Here is a 20,568-nt window from a genome sequence, read left to right as displayed (position 1 = left end):
GTAGTAGGAACAAGTTCACTGAAATGTTGCTATATTATGTAACTTTCTTGGGGTAAAGTAGGAACATGTTGGAAGTTAAGCAGTTATCTTAGGTTAGTTGTCTTTTTCTTACTCCCTTGTTATGGTCTCTTTGAAATGTTCTTTTATTGTATGTTTGTTTTCTTTTTAACTTTTTTTTTCATACAGTTGATTTAAAAAAGAAGGGAAAGTTAAAAAAAAAAAAAGAAAAAAGACAAACAAGTTAAAAAAAAAAAAAAAAGATGTGGTGCCCCCTTGAGGAGCCTGTGGAGAATGCGGGGGTGTTCGCCTGCCCCACCTCCATGGTTGCTGGCATGGCCACGGACATGGGGGACTGGTGGTTTGGTGGGTTGAGCCCTCTACCATAAGTTTTACCCTTGGGAAGACGGTTTGCTGCAAAGGAGAGGCTAGGCCTCCCTATATTTGTGCCTAAGAGTCTCCTCCTGAATGCCTCTTTGTTGCTCAGATGTGGCTCTCTCTCTCTGGCTAAGCCAACTTGAAAGGTGAAATCACTGCCCTCCCCCCTACGTGGGATCAGACACCCAGGGGAGTGAATCTCCCTGGCAACGTGGAATATGACTCCCGGGGAGGAATGTAGACCCGGCATCGTGGGATGGAGAACATCTTCTTGACCAAAAGGGGGATGTAAAAGGAAATGAAATAAGCTTCAGTGGCAGAGAGATTCCAAAACAAGCCGAGAGATCACTCTGGTGGGCACTCTTACGCACACTTTAGACAACCTTTTTTAGGTTCTAAAGAATTGGGGTAGCTGGTGGTGGATACCTGAAACTATTAAACTACAACCCAGAACCCATGAATCTCGAAGACAGTTGTATAAAAATGTAGCTTATGAGGGGTGACAATGGGATTGGGAATGCCATAAGGACCAAACTCCACTTTGTCTAGTTTATGGATGGATGTGTAGAAAAGTAGGGGAAGGAAACAAACAGACAAAGGTACCCAGTGTTCTTTTTTACTTCAATTGCTCTTTTTCACTCTAATTATTATTCTTGTTATTTTTGTGTGTGTGCTAATGAAGGTGTCAGGGATTGATTTAGGTGATGAATGTACAACTATGTAATGGTACTGTAAACAATCGAAAGTACAATTTGTTTTGTATGACTGCGTGGTATGTGAATATATCTCAATAAAATGATGATTTAAAAAAAAAAAAAAAAAAAAAAAAAAAAAAAAAAAAGAGAAAAGTAGGGGAAGGAAACAAACAGACAAAGGTACCCAGTGTTCTTTTTTACTTCAATTGCTCTTTTTCACTCTAATTATTATTCTTGTTATTTTTGTGTGTGTGCTAATGAAGGTGTCAGGGATTGATTTAGGTGATGAATGTACAACTATGTAATGGTACTGTAAACAATCGAAAGTACAATTTGTTTTGTATGACTGCGTGGTATGTGAATATATCTCAATAAAATGATGATTAAAAAAAAAAAAAAAAAAAAAAGTTACCTGAATAAATTACTTGAAATCTCAAAAAATAAATAAATAAATAAATAAAAAATAAAAATAAAAAGGTTTATTACCAATTGGAAATTTATGTGTAAATATATGTCAGGTTTTTAACTACTCTTGTGGTATTTCACTTAATAACCCAGACATTCTCTTCTGAGTTCACAGGAACATTACCACAGTCATTTAATTAAACTATTTATAATACAAATATCTCATCTAGGGTCCTGGTCCCCACCTCATCAATTATCGAATCATGTCCTATAGACTAAGGAAAATGTTAATAGAAATAATAATGATAGAAATGTAGGAATACATGAAAAATAGTGTCCAGTCTCATCAAATATTGCATTTTTTCAGGTATATTTATTCTCTTTCATCTTAATATATCTCAATTATTTCCTTCATCTGGACAAATTAGATAACTGCTGAAACACCCTTGAAAAAGTATTTCTTAAATTGTGGTTTATTTTTTCAGTTTCTTCCTGATGAAATTGCATTTATTAATTTTAGGCTGGATTGACAGAAAATTATTGTGCTTCCATGGTGATTATGTTTTAAAAGAGAATTAAAATTTTCATTTCTTAAAAAAAAAGAAGAAATGAGGTTATGAAACATATGACAACATGGATGAACCTTGAAGACATAATGCTGAGTGAAATAAGCCAGGCACAAAAAAGGAGATATTACATGTTACCACTAATGTGAACTCTCTGAAAAAATGTAAAATAAATGTTTTATATTGTAGAATGTAGGGGACCTAGCAACAGGCAGCACACAGTGAAGGGGGAATGATAATCTAATAAGAACAGATAAGTTATGGAGGGTAAACTTAATGTTATGGGAATGCTCAGGAACGACTATGGTTTTTAATTTTGGGGGAGTATTGTAGGAACAAGTTGGCAGCAATGTAGTTATTTTAGGCCATTTGTTTTTCTTATTCCTTTGGTTATAGTTTGTTTATTTTCTTGGGGTAGGATAGGAACATTTTGGAAGCAAGGTAGTTAATTTAGGTTATTTCATTTTTCTTATTCCTTTGTTTTGGTTTTGTCTGAAAATTTTTTTTATTGTTTGTTTTTCTAATTTTTTGATACAGTTAAAAAAATAAACACTGTTGCCCCAAAACCCAGTGTCTCTGTGAGGATATATAATATCCTGGGTAAGATACAATAGCAGAGATTGCTTTAGGGTACCTTGAAGTAATTTTTTCCATATTTTAAATGTGAGTGAGGATAATTATAAAATTAACTAACCTTTATTTGGATAAGGCATTGCACTAAATGATCTACATATAGTAACCCATTTAATCCTTACAACAACCCTTTGGATTAGTTCTGTTATCCCCATTTTTAAGCAGTGGAACAAGGATTAAAATTTAGACTATGACTCCAGAGTCCCTGCATTTAACCACTTATGCTAAACTGCTTGAGTATTCTTGGATGTTGCTCTTTTTTCTTTTTCATATTTACTCTATGGCAGTACATTTCCACTCTACTGCTATTGAGGATTATGTCCTGTACTAAATTTCTAAGAAATATGCTTTGACTCTAAAAGTTCTATGACTTCAAAAAAGTTAGAATTTCTTTTCCTTCAATGACTGGCTCCTGTTGGCAGTAGCGTGTTTTAATTCACATTAGATATTTCTCCTACTTTTCCTTTAGGCTTTCTAAGGGCTTATTTTCCACATTTTCTCGTCTCTCAGTACTTTGTATTGTCAACATGTATCTCCAGGTTTAAAGTTTGCAAATCACGCTGCTATTGAAAAAAGTAGTCTGGTACTATTCCTAATTATTAATACTACAATGAATACATCAGCAGGTAGAAGCAACTTCCAAAAGCTCAAGGAAAATTTTATTTTCCAATTTTTAAAAACATAAATGCAGACACAACTTTAGTTTGAGGTAATAATTACTTCTTTCAGATTTCTAGCTATTTTTAAAACAAATTTACACCATTTTGTGCTTGTGTGAAACCTCAAGAACAATGTTCACCAAGAGATCCTCCAATTATTTTTCCAATGGTAAGCCCCACTTCTTAATTGTTTTAATTAGTAAACCTATGAAAACTAAATAAAATTGCCATCATGGTTTCAAAATTATATACTACTGACTATTGAACACAAAGTCTTAATCAAAATATTGAAAAAGCTTGACTCTAACTTGATATAGATGTCTAATATGTTTACTCAAGGACGAATATGATAAAAACAATAAGGTGAGTAAAAAGGAGGTGCCTTTTTCAGAAAATCTACAGAACCTTTTAAATAGAAGCTTCAAAAAATAACTAACAAGGATGATGAGAGATTCATTTCTATGCTACCCAGAAACAGAGTTTGCTTTCTGTAGCATTGTCCACCTGGTGAGGAGAAAGCAACTATTTTACACCAATTCTCTAGCAGCTTTGTATGGAGATTAAACTTGGGTACAGCCTAAGCAAGAGGACTTAAAGAGGGTTCAGGCAAAGAAAGGTAGGAGGAGAAAGAGAAGCAGGTGGTCTAACTGGCAGGAAGAGAGGACCCTAGCATTCCTATTAAGTAGCAAGTACTGGGTTAGGAGCTTTCACATAGGCTACCTGATTTTATTTTATTTTTTCTGAAAACAATCAGGTAGAAATCTATTTTTATAGGTGATGAAATCAGATTAAAAGACATGAACTAACTAGCCTAAAGCCATACAGAGAGCATGAGATGGGACCTCCTGTTCTCTTCTCACTTGGCCTTTTGTCTCTCTTTCTCTTTCTCTCTCTCTGATACATGTGTTAGATTATGCAATTTTGGTCATGTTTCCCCTTCAAAATCTAATCCAAATTTCAACCATGCTATGGAGCATTCCTTTATCCCTCCTTGATTGGAGGAGAAAGGTGGTTATTTGTGCTGGCTTTTTTTTAATGCAATTTTATTGAGATATAATTACATAACATACAGTCATTCAAAGTGTACAATCAGTTGTTCACAGTATCATCATATAGTTGTGCATGCAACACCACAATCAAACTTTGAGCATTTTCATTACTCCAAAATATAAAATAAAAATTAAAATATAAAAGAACATCCGAAACATCCCATTCCCCTCTTCCCCTCCCATTGCTCATTTACTTTTTTAACACAGTTTAATTGCGATATATTCACACACCCTACAGTCATTCACAGTGTACAGCACCATCATACATTTGTGTGTTCATCACCAGAATCAATTTTTGAAACTTTTCCTTACTCCAAAATAAAAATAAAAGCAAAAAAGAACACCCAAAACTTTCCATCCCTTCCATCCCACCCTATTCTCATCCAATTTTTGTTCCCATTTTCCCACTCATCTGTCCATACACTGGATAAAGGGAGTGCAAGCCACAATGTTTTCACAATCACAGAGTCACATTGTGCAAGCTACATAGTTATACAATCATCTTCAAGAAACAAGGTCACAGGGTTGCAGTTTGACAGCTTCAGGTATTTCCCTCTAGCCATTCCAACACACTAAAAACTAAAAGATAATATCTATATAGCACATAGGAATACCCTCCAGTGTGACCTCTCAACTCCGTTTGAAATCTCTTGGCCACTGGAACCTTATTTTGTTTCATCTCTCTTTCCCCTTTTGGTCAAGAAGATCCCCTCAATCCCACAGTGCTGGATCCAGGTTCATCACCAGGAGTCGTTTTCCACATAGCGCTGGCTTTTGAAATAGAAGTGGTAAAGAGTAACAAACAACAACATCAACAATAATAACTAATCGAAATGTAACGTTTATTATAGGCCAGGCTAAATGTTTCAGATATATTATCTCATTCATTTCCCCTAAAAAAAAATGTTTTTAAGCCTCAATAAATGATTTCAGTCCTATTTCACAGAGAAGTTGGAAGTGATCAAGCATGACCTATTTCATACCCCATCATCTTTACCCTCACAAACCATTCTTCCACCTGAATCCTTCCATCTTTCCTTTCTCTCTCCCCTCCTAAGGCAATTCTTAATCCTTTCATTTCTTTTCCCCACCTGACAATTTTCATAATAGGTATTCTTTCTTCCCTCTTTAACTAATAGTCTGAAGTCTTCTTCCTATAGTTCTTTAAATATACATGTGTCTCCCTCATCCCTTAAACTGTCTGCCTTGAGCTTGCTGTCCCCAACCAAATTCTTGAAGGACATTGTTTATGCCTACTTCATCTCATTCCTCTCCTCCTTCTGCATCCCCACAGTCTATCTTTACCTCTACCTCACTGTTAAATTCCTCCATCAAAATAAATCCACGACTTCCTTCTAGCCAAATCCTTTGTTCTTCTCCAAGATCAACCCAATGAATTTTAGGCTTCATTCTAAATGGCTGATCTATCAACCTACCTTCAAGTTCCTGAGCCATTGCCCCATCCAGCACATCTTCCTGTCTTTCTGCCTGTGTCTCTTTCCTCGGCTGGCATTTCTTTCTCCTCCTAACTTCAACTGTAGGCTTTTCTTCAGTTACTGCCTTTGGGGTTTATTTTCTCTATATACCTGTTATATATATACTTTCAGAGAATTCATACACTGTGCTGGTTTAAACTGACATTTCGATTACAATGTCTCTCAATTCTCTTATCTTCTGTTCTAACAGAATGGTCACTTCTACTCCCATCCCACTCGAGGCATCCATGAATTAAAACAACCCCTCTTTTACATAGCTTCAAGGACTGGAACATTAATCCTTGTAGATTCACTGAGGCTAATAAGCATTTTTTTCAAAGTACCTATATGAAAGGAGAATCCATCCATCATTCACATGTTAACAGGAATCACTTCAATTAGGTTGGTTCTATACTCCCACAGACATAACTTAAGAGCTATTTTGAACAGGCAGGGAGGGGAGCTCATGAGAAACTTTGAAGGTCTAAGCAAGGGTCCTCAGAGAAGTTAAAAAAGTATATTAGGGCACCAGGCACCTGAAAGATTGAGGAGAGCATCTGGGTCAGTAGGATATGTATGAAGAAACAGAAGTCAGAATACACAAGGAATAATGTTTATGATAACCAGGACTGATTGTGTGATGAAAAAAGAATAGAAAACTTTCTTCTTTTTTCTTTTCATCCCCCATATTTATCATACACAGTTTCCCATAATCATTAACTAAGGACTAATACGATCTGCACCATAGGGGTCAGTTTTGAGTACATAATGAAATGAGTGGAAGTCAAAGCCAGACAGAACTAGGTTCCAATCCCCAATTCTACCATTTACTGACAAGCTAGACCTCATGCAACTCAATTAACCTCTCTAAGTGTTCTTATCTGTTAAATGGCAACGATAACACTTATGCTATAGGATTATTTTGAAAACTAAATGAGATAATTTACATAAAGTACATGTTAAAGAGTTTCAAACAAGTAAATGTTCAATAAATAGTTGTGTTTTCTTAGCTTGCCTAGATTATGGATTAAACAGGCATTTTGTGGACTGGCCAAAAATCAACTGTGTTCTGTGGGAAATTTCCAAGTCCCAAACAGTCTTCATTATGTAAACATTTAAATACTTACTTTAAAAATTCAATAGACATTTTAAAGGAACTGCTGATCTTTCCAACTGCCTGAAGATCATTTTTATTTAGCTGTTCAGCCACCACCTTAATTTTACAACAAATGTAAACTCCTCCCTGAATTGAGAGTTCCTCAGAAGCAAGGTCTATGTTCTTATTGAATAATCACTTGTTGAGCATATGAATGCCAATAACTGTAAATAAAAAGAAGCAAATGATGCTGTTCCTTTCCTCAGGGAAATCTTGGTAAAGGGGATGAAATTTGAACTGGGCCAAATGTGCATCAAAGTCAATAATAAATGAAAAGGACTTTAGGGAATAGAGAGATCTACTTTAACTGCTACTTCAGGGAAAGATTCATAAGGGAACTATGGCTTAGCTGGACCTTGAATACCTAGGATAAAGGTAAAGGTGGGACTGCATGAAGTGCATCTAGACATGTATGTAATAGTAAGAAGATCAAGTTTGGTTGGTGAAAAGGACATACTGAAATAAAATTGAAGGCATGCTACCATGGGACTAGATTATGCAGCGCCATGGGAACTAAGCAGGGAAGTTTAAAACTTTATGCAGTAAGGGGAAAAAAAAAGTATGATGTATTCTAGAACCAAGGAGTATGTAACATGATGAAAGCAGAGTTGGAGGAAGGTTATTCTGGCAGTGAAGTGCAGGGTAGACTGGTTGAGGGTAAAGACCGCAGACCACAGTGTCTTGAAAATAATTTCATTAATGCAGGCACGACACTTTTTTTTCCTCACTGCCTCTTTGATCTGGTCTTTCTTCAAAATAAGATGTCCAATGATTTGTCTTTTATGGAAGAAGCAATTTAAGAAGCAGGCTTCTTTTCTTCTATGGTAGGTTTCTTTTCTGCTGGCTTCTTGGTAAGTGCAGCCTTCCTTCCCAAAGGCTTTTGCTTCTTTGGCTTCTTAACACCAATAGCCTTCTTTCCTCCTTTCTCCCCCACTACAGGCTTCTCACCTGGAACCCCCTTTTCAACTGATTTGGCTTCTAGTGCTGCTGCAGCTTTATCCACCCTGACTTTGTGATTCCTGGTCTACCAAAGAATGGTGTTTTGGTGCATAGTCTTTGCATATGGGTTTAGTTTCAACATGATTCTCACGTTTTTCAGTGGGTTCTTCTTAATGACTCAGCAATGAATCTTCTTGCATGGTGCTCGGAGGGCTCCTTGGATCTCTGGGCTTTTCAAGATTCTGCTAAGGTCTGTATTCATCATTTTGTGCATGGGAAGGTGATAGTAACTCTTGAAGGAGGCAGCTTTACACCAGGTGCCACACAGGTCCCTGACTTGTGGAAAGCACTTTCAGTCCAAATGCAGATGTGTCCCATGTCCCACCAGAAGCAAGTTTTAATGTTCAGCTTCCTTGCATTAAGCAGAGTAATTCCAGTATGCCTCTGAAGGTCTTGATGATACCATTGTCCTTATTATGGATGATGCACGGTCCCCTGCGCTGTATGCAATGATGGTTTCTCATTTTGCCCTTGCCAGCTCTCATTCACTGAGAGGCATAGACCTTTGTGATATCATTCCAGGTCTTAAGTTTCTTTTTCCTTCTTTCTTTTTTTAATTATAAAATAGTTGTACTATCATCATCACACTCACTTTTAGACCATTTTCATTACTCCGAAAAGAAAATTATCAAGTAGACACAAAAAAAGAAACACCAAAATACACCCTATCCCTTATCTTCCCCTATTATTGATCCCTGGTGTGGTACACCAGTTACTGTTGATGAAAGAATTTTAAGGTATTACTGTTAACTGTAGTCCATACCTTATAACAGGTATTCTCCCCCGACACCACTCTACTAACTCTTTGTACCAGTGTTGTACATTTGTACCAGTTCATGCAAGTCCGTATTTAAATTTGTAGTTTTAATCAGTGACATACATGACTCTAAACAACCCCTTTCAACCAAAATCACCTCAGACCTTAAGTTTCTTAAGAAGCAAAACAGCTTCCTTGGTCTTCTTGTATCCTTCAACTTTACCTTTGCCTACCAAAGGAAGTTCAGGAACCTCCTCAGTACAATGACCTTTAGATATGATCGGTGCTGGTAAGGCTCAGGCAGCCAGCGCAGAGCAGATGTATATTGTTTCTGTGTTGTGTTTACTCTACAGTGCCATTGATGCCATGTTTGGGTTGGTGCAAGCATGCGGCCTCTATGACACATTATCCAAAGGCACCCTGGCAGGATCAGTGGATCCCACTGCCTTGAACCCTTTGAATTCAAGCCATGGCTCTGCCAGTGCCCAGGACACAGCACTGGTTTGATGACCTGCTAACTCACTGACAGCATAGGGCTGTCCGTTGTTTTTGTGCAAGTTTGTGTGAACGAAGTTCACAATATCCAGTCTAATGGGAGCCTTGAACACAGCAGGCAAAGTAACATTTTTGCCAGATGATTCCGCCTTTCCATAGTACACTCATATCAATAGACAAGCACATGCCATGGTGGGAAGAGGAGAAGGCCCCGCTTCTCTCAACCCAATGGCTCCCACAGGAAAAAGCAGGCATGACATTTTGTAGGTCTAGGCTAGGTTGATGTCCTTGGAGAGCAAGGACAAAGATATAAATGTGGCAGATTTTATGAATATAGTCTTGGATATTTGAATAATAATATTGGCAAATATAGCAAAAGTGACATAGAAGATAAATCTTTTTTTAAGTGAACAAAATCCATTTAGTGGCATCTGTATGACAAGTATCATGCAACAATATATAATGCTATAATACATGTGTATCTGTGTAATATGTAATGTTTCACTTAGTAGCTGTTTCCTACCTGTATACCCTGTTTCCTCAAATAAATTGTCTACTTCTGCTGGGAAGGATTTCATCTCATATTTCTCATACATTATAGTGCCTACCACTATACAGGACATAAAAATTGGCATTTCATAAAAACCTATCATCTTATTAAATAACTGAGGCCAGAAATATTAGAAAACTAGTCCAAGTCCTAAATCCAGTCAGTAGTGAATAAGAATAGAACCCACTTTCTTTTATTGCTATATAACTTCCTTTCAGGAAACTCCAGAAAATAAAATTGGGGATAGGTAAGAGAAATCAGTTAATATTGTTGGAGTGAGAAAAGTTCAAAACAGTCATTCTAAAAAATAAAAATAAATAAATAAATAAATAAATAAATAAATAAATAACTGGCTCAGTTTATCTTTAGATAGGCAGTGGAACAAATTTTATGGATCTAAAACATCAAGGGAAATAATGAGAAATCAAGCCTATTTTTGGTTTTTTCCACTTTAAAAATGTGATTTTTTTTAAAAATGGGGAGGGGTAGAGTAAATCAGTCCAATCTTTCACAGAAGCATATCTACTTCACCAGAAAAAAAAATGACTTTAATTGTACTAGGACAGAAAAAAGTTTTTGAATACCTTCCTTGACAAGATTCAAGGCTTTCATGTGAGAATAAAATGCACATTTACAGTAAGTTCAGATTTCAGGGTGGCATTTAAGCTCTTGTCCATCAACATATGATAATGGATGAATGTGCATAATAACACTTGTTTGAGACCTTTTAGAAAGAGCAAGGGTGTCTTTCCAATGCTGTATGGAAAGTTTAAAATTTAAGGATGTTTCCTTTTCAATGAGAAACAGCACTTACTCAAAATCAGTTGGTGACTCTGCATTTGGAATCTATGTTGTTACTCTAATGTTCAGGAATGGTTAAGGAAGAAAAGAAAATCTCAAGGTCACTGGAAATGGTCTTTAGAGTATTCTTATAGGGCTTATCTGTGCTCACATGACTAATTTTTTTTTCCAAGTGCAAAGAATGGCCACTTGCTTGACACAGGCCCAGTGCCATCCTTTATTCATGTTCCTTTATACTCCTCTTTTTAAAGAAGCTGTCAAGTTCTTTTTTTGCAGCTGACAGGAAAGGCCAAATCTGTGGTACAGGAAAGGAGGCGCAAAAAGAAACTTTTTTGTGTTGATGTTTTACTAAGTGAGCTAAGGAGAATTTTAGAATCATGTAATTTACTCTGGAGGCATTTACTGTACATAGCTATAGTGATGGTAATTTCTTTCATTGTTGAAGTGAAAAGATAACCATCAATCAGTTGTCAATTGGTCAATTGCAGAAGTGATGAAAAGAAAGTGGTAGGAACAATCACTTCTGTGGCTACCTAGACCATTTGGAGGTTTAAGAAAAGTATGGGAACTGGATTGCCTTTTAAAAAGGGGATTGGACCAGATTTTCAAAAAGATTAATAGGCATAAATTCCTTGTAAAAAAAATGGCATTCATTTGTATATGATCCAGAAATATATTTAAAACATGAAAAAAAAAAAGACATGGGGCTAAAAAGTGAAAAATATTTATTAAACTAGATTTCAAGTAAGAAAGCTGAAAAACCTTGAATTTCAGTGTGTTCTGAATGAAAGAACTAAATATAGTTTCCAAATAATCCAACCCAAGTATTTTCAATCAAATTAATGAAAATTACTTTGTACTGATGCCTTAATTCCAGTCTTGGACACTGAAATAAATAACTTGCCACATACTTATTATGAGGAATTGAAAGTCCAAGTTAATTTTGAGCATAGTTTTAAGCAAATATTTATAAACAATTTAATAAAAAAAATGGCTATAGCAGTTCAAATAAAGGTTAAAATAAAAGGAATAAGTTTAAAAATCATTAACTTGCATAAAAGGCAAATAGTATTTTGGAACTTAGTGCTGTAAGCAAGATTTCATTTTAATTTATCCTATTTTCCTAAGAATGGCAATGTTATTGATTTATTCTGAAAGCGTTCCTCCCACACACTGATTTTTTTTTTTCTTACTGTGGTAGGTAATAAAAAGGATTACAGGCCCCCAGAAGGATGAGATATCATCAGTTTGTAATCCAGCCCATGGTTTCCTAGATACCGTATTGTCTATTCTGTTCCGCTATGTGAAAAATGTTGAATATCAACAATGGGTTTCAGTGCTGTATTGTTGAGTTTTGTATGAACTAATCTAGCTTCACTAAAAAAAAAGAAAAGAAAAGAAAAGAAAGCAAAAAAGAAAGAAAGAAGAAAAAAAAGAAAAAAAGAACCATAGCTTTGGACAAAAGTGTATAGCCAGTACATTTGAAACTCCCCTTGCACAAGGGCTGATTTTAGCTGGGGGAAGACATTTTACTCATTTGCTCTCTTCTTTCATACAGTCAGCTGGTCTCTCTTCTCAGGTGTAGATCACCTATTAGTTCACCTGTTTTGATACTCTGATGAGGAAAGTCCTAGGACTTCTCAGCTGGGATAGGCCTCATTTACAAGACAACTCTGTTCAGTGTTTGGAAGGTAAGCTATTTGCACAACTTCTCTACTGTAGTGTACCAGCCTAGCTCTGAAACTTTACAGCATATCACTTATTTTTAACTTTCACTTTTTCTTCTCTTTTCTTCTTTTGGAGAAAGAAAGCCTGACAGGTTTCTCCGGAAAAGTGGCCATCCATGGAATGAATGAAATGTTCCCTTTCTATTCCAGTAAGTAATTGACTTGTAACTAAAAATTGAACCGGCTGCTATGTCAACTGCAATGTGAGCTGCTGCTGGCACAGGTGTTGCTTACTCTTTAGCCTAGAAGGAAAAAAAAGCAGCTTAACCTGTGATTAAATTTCAAGCTGACCTCAACATGATAGTACATAATTCTCACTTGCCTACCGAATGGCCTGAGTTCTCATTTTGACCCTGATTCAGGCACCTGTGTTTTTAATGTTTGCTGTAACTAAAGCTTGGATTGCTCTTTTAGATAGTAATAAAGTGGGTGGAGAAGAGTTCTAAGCAAATAATAAATGGTGGTCAGCAGACTCAGTCTTTAATCCAGTGCTCAAAGTGTTCTATTTTTCTTAGTGCATTAACTCTAAGTTCATATAAATTATTTAAACTTTTATTTTAAAATATATGGATTCATGGTCAATAAGTCATTGTATTAACTACTAGGGATACACAGTAAGTTCAAATTGGTGAACTATAAGCAAGCAAAGGATGTGAGGATTATGATGATAAGGGCTTTCAAATGCTTAATTTTGATTACATAGCATATCATAGGCTTTCTAAGTATGCATGGCACTTCAAAGAATTTTGGCCCTAGCAATGAAATAGCAGCATTGTTTTTCCTTGTTTTTGTAAATTGGATTAAAAAACTATTTAACTTTAGCAAGGCCACCCTATTTGAATTTTGGAGACAAACCTCTTTGTACTTCCCAAAAGCAAAATAAAAAATCAATGACATCTAAAATTATCATTTATACTTCAAGCATTCTCTGTTCATTTTATCTAAAATGATTGCACGCTAAGAATTGATCTATGAGATGAGAGCAGCCATATACGGATTGTTGTTTTTTCTTTCCAACTTTCTTTTTAATCTGGGAATTAAAAGAAAATGCTGATGATGCTTGCTTAACCCTGCTCTCAGTGCCAGGCTGTGACTAGCTCTCTGTGTAACCATTTCTGACCCTCTGCTTGCAGTGGTGAGCCTGAATTTTTCCCCTTCCTTGCCCATCACTGTCAGTCAATTATAAGATTGAACTGAACCAGAAAATCTGGTACAGTCTAGTAATTAGTACAAAGGGTTTCCAGTCTAGTGTAAAGACAGAGATGCAAGAGCCCCAGCAGTCACAGAAATCGTTTTGATTGGCCGTGGACATTGCCTTTTAGTGCTGCTTGGTGACTTCCTAAAGATATTGCCTCCTACCCTACCAGTCTTCTCCTTCAAGAACATTATGGGCCTTTTTTTAAAAGCTGTGTGTGCGCGTGTGTGTGTGTGTCTGTGTCTGTGTCTGTGTGTATGTGTGTGTGTTTCTTTTTTTAGATCCAACTTCTCCCATTTTTAGCCCATCATTTTTGCCTATCAAACAGACACATTTTGACTTGCCCAACAAAGAACCAAGTTATCAACACTCACAGAAACTGACATTTTTAATTCAGGCTTCATTATGGCTTTGAATTATGACAGTGAAGTACAAAGACATTTTAAGCATTTTCTCATTATTTTTTTATAAATCCAGCATTGGAATGTTTATCTTTCTTTAGTATTCATATTTCCTTTTCTACCTTTATTCTCAGTAATATATAATTAGCATTATCAAAACCATCAGCTATTATCCTTTATGACTTTTGACCTTTATTTTTAAAAATATGTCTCAAGCTAGCGTTCTCTAATATAAGTAAAAACTTCATAAGAGATTTTAATGAAATATTTTAGGGTTACACTAACAAAGAAATATTTTAAAACATGAATCTATTTTAAAAATCAACATTATCTGACTGGGAAAGTAATGGGTTTTGTGGTAAATGCAATTTTATAGTGTATATTTCATCATATATTTTAACCACTACTCTGGACTTCTTGGTTTATTATTAATGCTACTTTGTCGGATGAATTATATTTTTTGTAGAAGCAAACATCCCATTTGATTGCAGATTAGAATGACTCATTATTTGTACATTAAAGACAGTGTTAGCAATCTACCTTTTAACTAAAGGTCATTAGTAATTTGTCAGTGTAACAAATGCCTGCCCCCCCTCCCTAAAATAAATGTATGTATATTTAAGGGCAAGTTTAATGTCTGACATCCTATAAAAAAATTGCAAAAGCAGCAGTGTCCAAAATAAGAAAAGCAAAAGAAAGCACAAGGTTTTTCATTTCCAAGAATGCTATCTTTAGAATAATCTGCATCATGATTTTAGTTGTGTTGCTCATGTGAATCTTCTGACGGACCCTTTATTTACACAGATCTTACTATAGCTTTAAATATCTGTTTTATCCTATATACAATCTTAACAAAAGTGGTTACGTTATCACTTCTGTTACTGATTTTTACACTTGTCTGACTTTGCTATTAAATTTCAAGGAGGTTAATATTGCTTTTGTAGCCCTGTCATGAGGAATGCATTTTTTCAGTAAACATATCATAATTTTAAAGGCTGTTCAAGAAGCAGTATTTCTGTTGAATAGTTTTGCATTCATTTCTCTATTGTTTATTAATCATAATATAGTATAATGATTTGACAAGAATACGCAAATTTATGTAATTAACACTTCTTGTTTTTAGTAAAAGCTTGCACATTGGAATCTAAGAGATTCTTAACTATATAAATGGACAACTTTTCAGTGGCAATATTTGTTTTCAATTTTAACTCACCAAGTGTATATGTTGAAATGCATTCATAAAGTAACTTATGGAAGAGTATATTCTGGTAATATTTTTATTTTATTTTTTAAACTAAAATATTTGTTGAAATTCAAAAAGTGTTTGCAATAGGTAATATGGCAGTATTCTATTTTCTTAAAGTGAATGCTAGATGGAGCTGTATAAAATTACAGGGGTTCACAGGACTTAATATGGGCACAAACATTCCTACTGCTTCTAGGAGTAAGATTTGGAAAGAACCCTAAAGAGTAACTTGCCTTGTGGTTTTCAAACTGTGTTCCCCTGAACTCTTAGGCTACGTGGGGATACTCAGGGCCATAGGGGAAGGGGAGGCCAAGTGATTTCCTTCCCCTTGAGATCAGAGCACCTCTGCTTTTTATCTCTTTTTATCTGCTGTGTATATTAGAATTCCATGTAATATTTGTTTAGGGGAATCCCATACTGGGGGGGAGGGTTTGAAAAACTTACAGGGGCCACTGTATAGATAAGGACAGTGGAGTCGTACTCCAGGTCCCACAATGAGTCAGTGGCAATGTCCATTTCATAACCCAGATTTTTGTCTCCTAGTTTCACACTCACTATACTAAACTACAATACACTTGCAGTGTTTATTTTCCGACACAGTCACGGGTCTTTATGTGAAGGCATCCTAAACTATATTATTAAAAGCACACACTAAGAGATCGATAACTCTATGTTAAAAATCAAGACACTTACTAAGCATGTTGTATGTAGGTGATAAATGCAGTTTAGTAACATATTGTAACCCCAAATTTCAAACCCTTTATTAGCAATACCATTCATTTTGGGTGCATTATTGCAGTCAGTTAAAATATTGATTCGTCTATTATTTAGTAAAGTAACACTTTGGGGAAATTTTCAGGGTAGAAAGAAATAATTAGGACTTAAATCCTAAAGAAAGAAAATTAAAGGAAATATAACTGAATTAAGATGTTTAATTTTCCCAAAGCATTTTTTATTGCACACTATTCCCACAAGCCGTGCCAGGTGAAAGAGAAACATGGTCAAATAGTTTTGGGAAATGTAGGATGCTATATCCTTCTCTAGGAAATTCACAAGGAAAATATGCATCTCAAAAACTCTGAAAAGTCATATAGTAAAGACCTCTTTGAACTTTCTATAATATAGAATATCCCAAACTATTTTTCCATAGATTCTCCCTTTTTTTTCCAAAAAATTCTACTTTATTTTTCAGGACTAACATTTTGGGAAATTCTCATCTAATCAAACCTTTGCAAATTAAAAAAAAAAAAAAAGAAAAAAGACCTATAAAGTAGTGAGTATGTTATGTTAACTTGCTCTGTCTATATTTACCAATCCTTTTTGCTCATCCCATTAATTCAATCACTCAACAAATATTTGGTCACAGTGCTAAATGCTGGGAATACAGTAATGAGCATATCAGACAAGGCCCCTGACACTGCAGAGCCTAAAGTCCAGGGATGAAGTCACTGCAAGTGCTCTAGTGTTTAAAAGAAGAAACACGGGGAGCACAAGCCATATTAGCTGTTTCTGGCACTGACATCTTATCCAGCTGTTTTGTTTTGTTTTTCCCTAACCTGAAATGAGAGAAGAGGGAACAATGTAAGATAGATAAGATCATTGTCAGAATACTGTAAGGAAAAGTATTAGAAAAAAAGACTTAGAAAAGAAAAGTATTTGGGATTTCTGAGTTAAAATTAAGAGCCGTGTTAGTTTATTTGCTGCTTCTAGTTATCTGGGAATGAATTTTCTAATACATTCTCCTCTATGTCATTTACCTATTAATATATGCTAGGCCATGCAGTATTTGTCCCTTTTTATTCCTTTTAATTAACTTTTTTAAAATCAACTATGATTATTTGTATGGATTTCCATTCTCTCTTCTCACCAAATTTGTTTGGCTTATTTTTTATTTACATACCACTACCCACTGCTGTGAATTAACAACAACAAAAATCTGCACTCTTTCCTTCCACCTCTTGAACTGGAGAAACAGTTAGCTAATAAGAGGCTAAATGAGCCTTAGAGTATAGAGAAGCTGGAATCCTTAAATTATTTAAATTGAAAAATGGCTGGTTTTACAATCAGAAAAACTCAAGTGGACTGTAAGCCCCTACTTGATTGTTCCGCCTTATCTGGATGATCTTGTAATGACAGCTGGAGTTATCTGCCATCGGCATCACTGGCCACAAAAGCTTCTACTCTCTCTGTCAACTCTTCAGCAGCTCTAGGGAGCTGGAGCTGTTTCAGGGGAGAGGGCCCTGGAGGCTTGGAAACTTTATTAAAATACAAACCTGTCTCTAGTGATGTAAAAGCTCAGTAAAAAGTGATGGATCTAAGACCACAGAGCCAGAAATTATCTGAAGGATGAAAAACTGCGATTTCATATACTGTCACCAGTAGGCTAGGATTAGTGTAAAATAAATAGTAGCGTAAAATAAATAGCAAGAGACGGAGGGAATGGAAAACAGAATGTTTCAGAATCAGTGGTGCAATGAATGCCGTATGTATCACACTACCCTTTGTAGAATTCTGTCTCAGAAAGTGGCCCCATGGAACGTGTTGTGGGAAGTGAGAACAGTTGTCCTCTGCTTTGAGAGGTTAGGGGAGCATCCCAAAATATTCTCGATTTTCTCTTAAGCAATTCATTCTTGGGCTATCACTCATGAATTGTGAAGTCCTTAGTAATAGGAATCCATTTGATGTAAAGTCGAAAAGTGACCCTTCACTTGCCATATGATCATGCGGACTCTAATCCTAAAAATATATTTTTAGTGTACTTGCCCAATTAGATCCATTGTCCTATAAAATACAGTAAGATCTTAAATTTATTTGATATTTTGTTTCATTTAACTCACAGGACTCACATATTTTACTCACTAATAAGTGGAAGTGTTGAAATAAATATTGAGGCCCTAAAGCATACACCAATTAAGTAATTTGTTTTAAACAAGGAAAATTAGTGTAAGAATGAAGAACAGGGTCCAGGTGATTTCAGAGTATTCTAAGTTCTTCACAAATCACTCTTCCTTTATTTTGTATTCAAAATTCTTCGCTAGAAAAAATTATGCTAAGCAAGACACATCATAAATTATATTCAAAATAGCTCACATATCTCAAAAAGCAAAGTTATATGTTCCCATTTGCACATAATTGCTTTGAAAACATTTCTCATGAGAGATTTATTTATTAATGCTGTCATCACCACCATGACAACTACAATGACCATTTAAACTGAATACTTTCCCTGTTCCCTTCTCCCCGCACTGGGCTCCTCTTCAAGCTTCATTTTCCCTTTTGTTTAAGAAACCTCAAAAGAGAAAAATATCAAAGAGTTGGGCTAAATGGCCTAACTTGTAATTTTTGAAGGCAACTAGCAACTTCATTAGCAAATGTAAAAGCTAAATGAAATACCCATTCCTTCTTCTTCAGCAGAAAACATTAAAATTACTGATAAGATCACAATTACCACAAATATCAAGAAGAACCATCATCACCCCTAAATATTTACTACTATCGGGCTTAGTTTTCCTAAAAATTTTGTGTTTACACTTGACATGTTTATAAACTGATTTTTGGTGATGACAAATATTGACAGAATTATTTGTCTTTTTTTTTTCCATTTTCAGTTGAGGGATGACTTAAGGTGTGACCTTGTAAACAGGCTTTCTTCTCCAGTATAAGAAAACAAGATCCTCACCTTCCTCAAAAGGAGACTGGGCACCAGAACACAGAGAGGATCCTTTATCCCCCCTCTCTCCTCCATCCCTTTAGTATGCACTGCTGTAAACCTGAGGCCCCATGAGATGCCTCTTCGACTTGGGGGTTTGGCTTTAGCAGAACCCCCAGCACTCATGTTAAATAACAGCCCCCCATGATAGTTTTTACTTCACCATGTTCCCCCATTCCAGACAGTGTATTTAGGGTGCAAGTGAAAGCAATTCTACTACAAGGATAACTTTGAGTTCACTATAATTAAATTTTTTAGTATGTTGTCTGCAAACCCCAGGACTTTATTATTAGTTCACATTTCTTGCAACATACCTCAATCACAATTGATCATGATATACCAGAGTCTCATAACAGGGGTTGAAAAATATCTGATTCACAAAATTGGCACCAAACTGGCAGAGCAGCTAAACATAAGAGAGCCTAAGATCCCTGGAGCTGTCTCTCTGCACCAACACTGACTTTTAGGAATAATCCAGAATTCAAATGATAGGGCACATCATGCTGCTCTTCTTCTTCCAGCCTGGTGCCTCTGCACACCATGTTGCCTTATCCAGCCTAGAATTTATGAACAGCACAGGACAGAGCATGTTTACATTAAACTAGGATTCAAATACTCTTAAAATACCAAAATATTGTTAACAGCTTGAAATTAATTTTATGTACCACAACAAAACTTCTGGCTTTTTATTAATTGCATTATTGGCATGTGTTAACTTGGACTTCACATCGAAACCAAAACTATTTTTGAAGTTTTCTGTGTTCAACTGTGATGATTCTCAGAGGAGCTTTTTAAAAGCCCAGTGCTGATGTTATACCCAAGGTAACTTAAATCAGCAACTCTGACGATGCCCCAGGCCTCAGCTTTTAAAGCTCCATAGGCAATTCCAATGTACAACCAAGGTGTAGAACCCACTGTTCTAAGGAGAAATCTGAATAGAAAGATATCAGGAAATTGTAATCATGCAATTATATTTGGTGTTATTGAGATTTATCAACCTGATATTCTGAGAGCTGCCAACGACCACTGAAGATGGGCCAAAGGCATTCCCAGATAGCAGCCACTCCTTGCTCCAGCTCATCTATCCTTGGAGTCCTACAACCCTGTGAGCTGAGGGCAAAAGGGAATGGTGACTTCATGTTGCAGAATTCTCGGCCCTCTAATAAACCCAAAGTAAACTCAGTCCCACGCAGCTCATAGAGAAACTCAAAACTGATTGAGTAAAGCCTCTCTCTATCCTCTTTTTCTTTATGGATAGGTAGAAGAAGAGTTAAAAACACTACAGGAGTGTCTACTATAAGCAAGGTGCTAACCTAACCCTTACAACAACCCTCTGAGGCAGGTATTAGATGTGCCCCCATTTTATAGACGAAGATACTGAGAAAAAGCAACGTAAGAAAGCTGCCCAAGGTCATACAGCTAGTGTAGGCTAAAGCCTGGACTTTTTACTCTAAGACAGATGGAAAACTGACCAAGGGTCACCCTAGTTACTCATGGACAGCTGTCTGTGTCAAAAGAATCTTCCATTCTTTAGATAGAGAATCAAATTAGTATGCTAATTGTGTTCTTTGCTTGTATGTGTAAGCAAGCATTATACTCACAGACATAGAAAAAGAACTTTAGTATTCAGGCATCAGTATGGCATTTGTCCTCTTTTGAAACTTTACCACTAGTT

At 35.9% G+C, this 20,568-nt stretch overlaps 1 long non-coding RNA gene and 1 pseudogene across 4 annotated transcripts in view; one reads left to right on the top strand and one right to left on the bottom strand.

The window, feature by feature from the left end:
* The window catches only part of LOC119537368, a 379,219-nt gene that overhangs the window by 221,805 nt on the left and 136,846 nt on the right, over positions 1-20,568 (top strand). For 3 of the 4 annotated variants that reach the window (XR_005217423.1, XR_005217422.1, XR_005217424.1), the window contains 2 exons: positions 12,174-12,306; positions 12,423-12,491. This is a non-coding gene — a long non-coding RNA (uncharacterized LOC119537368). Of the gene's footprint in view, positions 1-8,187; positions 8,203-12,173; positions 12,307-12,422; positions 12,492-20,568 lie in introns of those variants that run through there. The other variant, XR_005217425.1, reaches the window with a different exon arrangement.
* LOC119537340 lies at positions 7,810-9,491 on the bottom strand (annotated as a pseudogene).

The sequence above is a fragment of the Choloepus didactylus genome, chromosome 1 (genome assembly GCF_015220235.1).
Source record: "Choloepus didactylus isolate mChoDid1 chromosome 1, mChoDid1.pri, whole genome shotgun sequence".
NCBI classification, from domain to species: Eukaryota; Metazoa; Chordata; class Mammalia; order Pilosa; family Megalonychidae; genus Choloepus; species Choloepus didactylus.
This window is presented reverse-complemented; position numbering and strand designations above follow the sequence as displayed.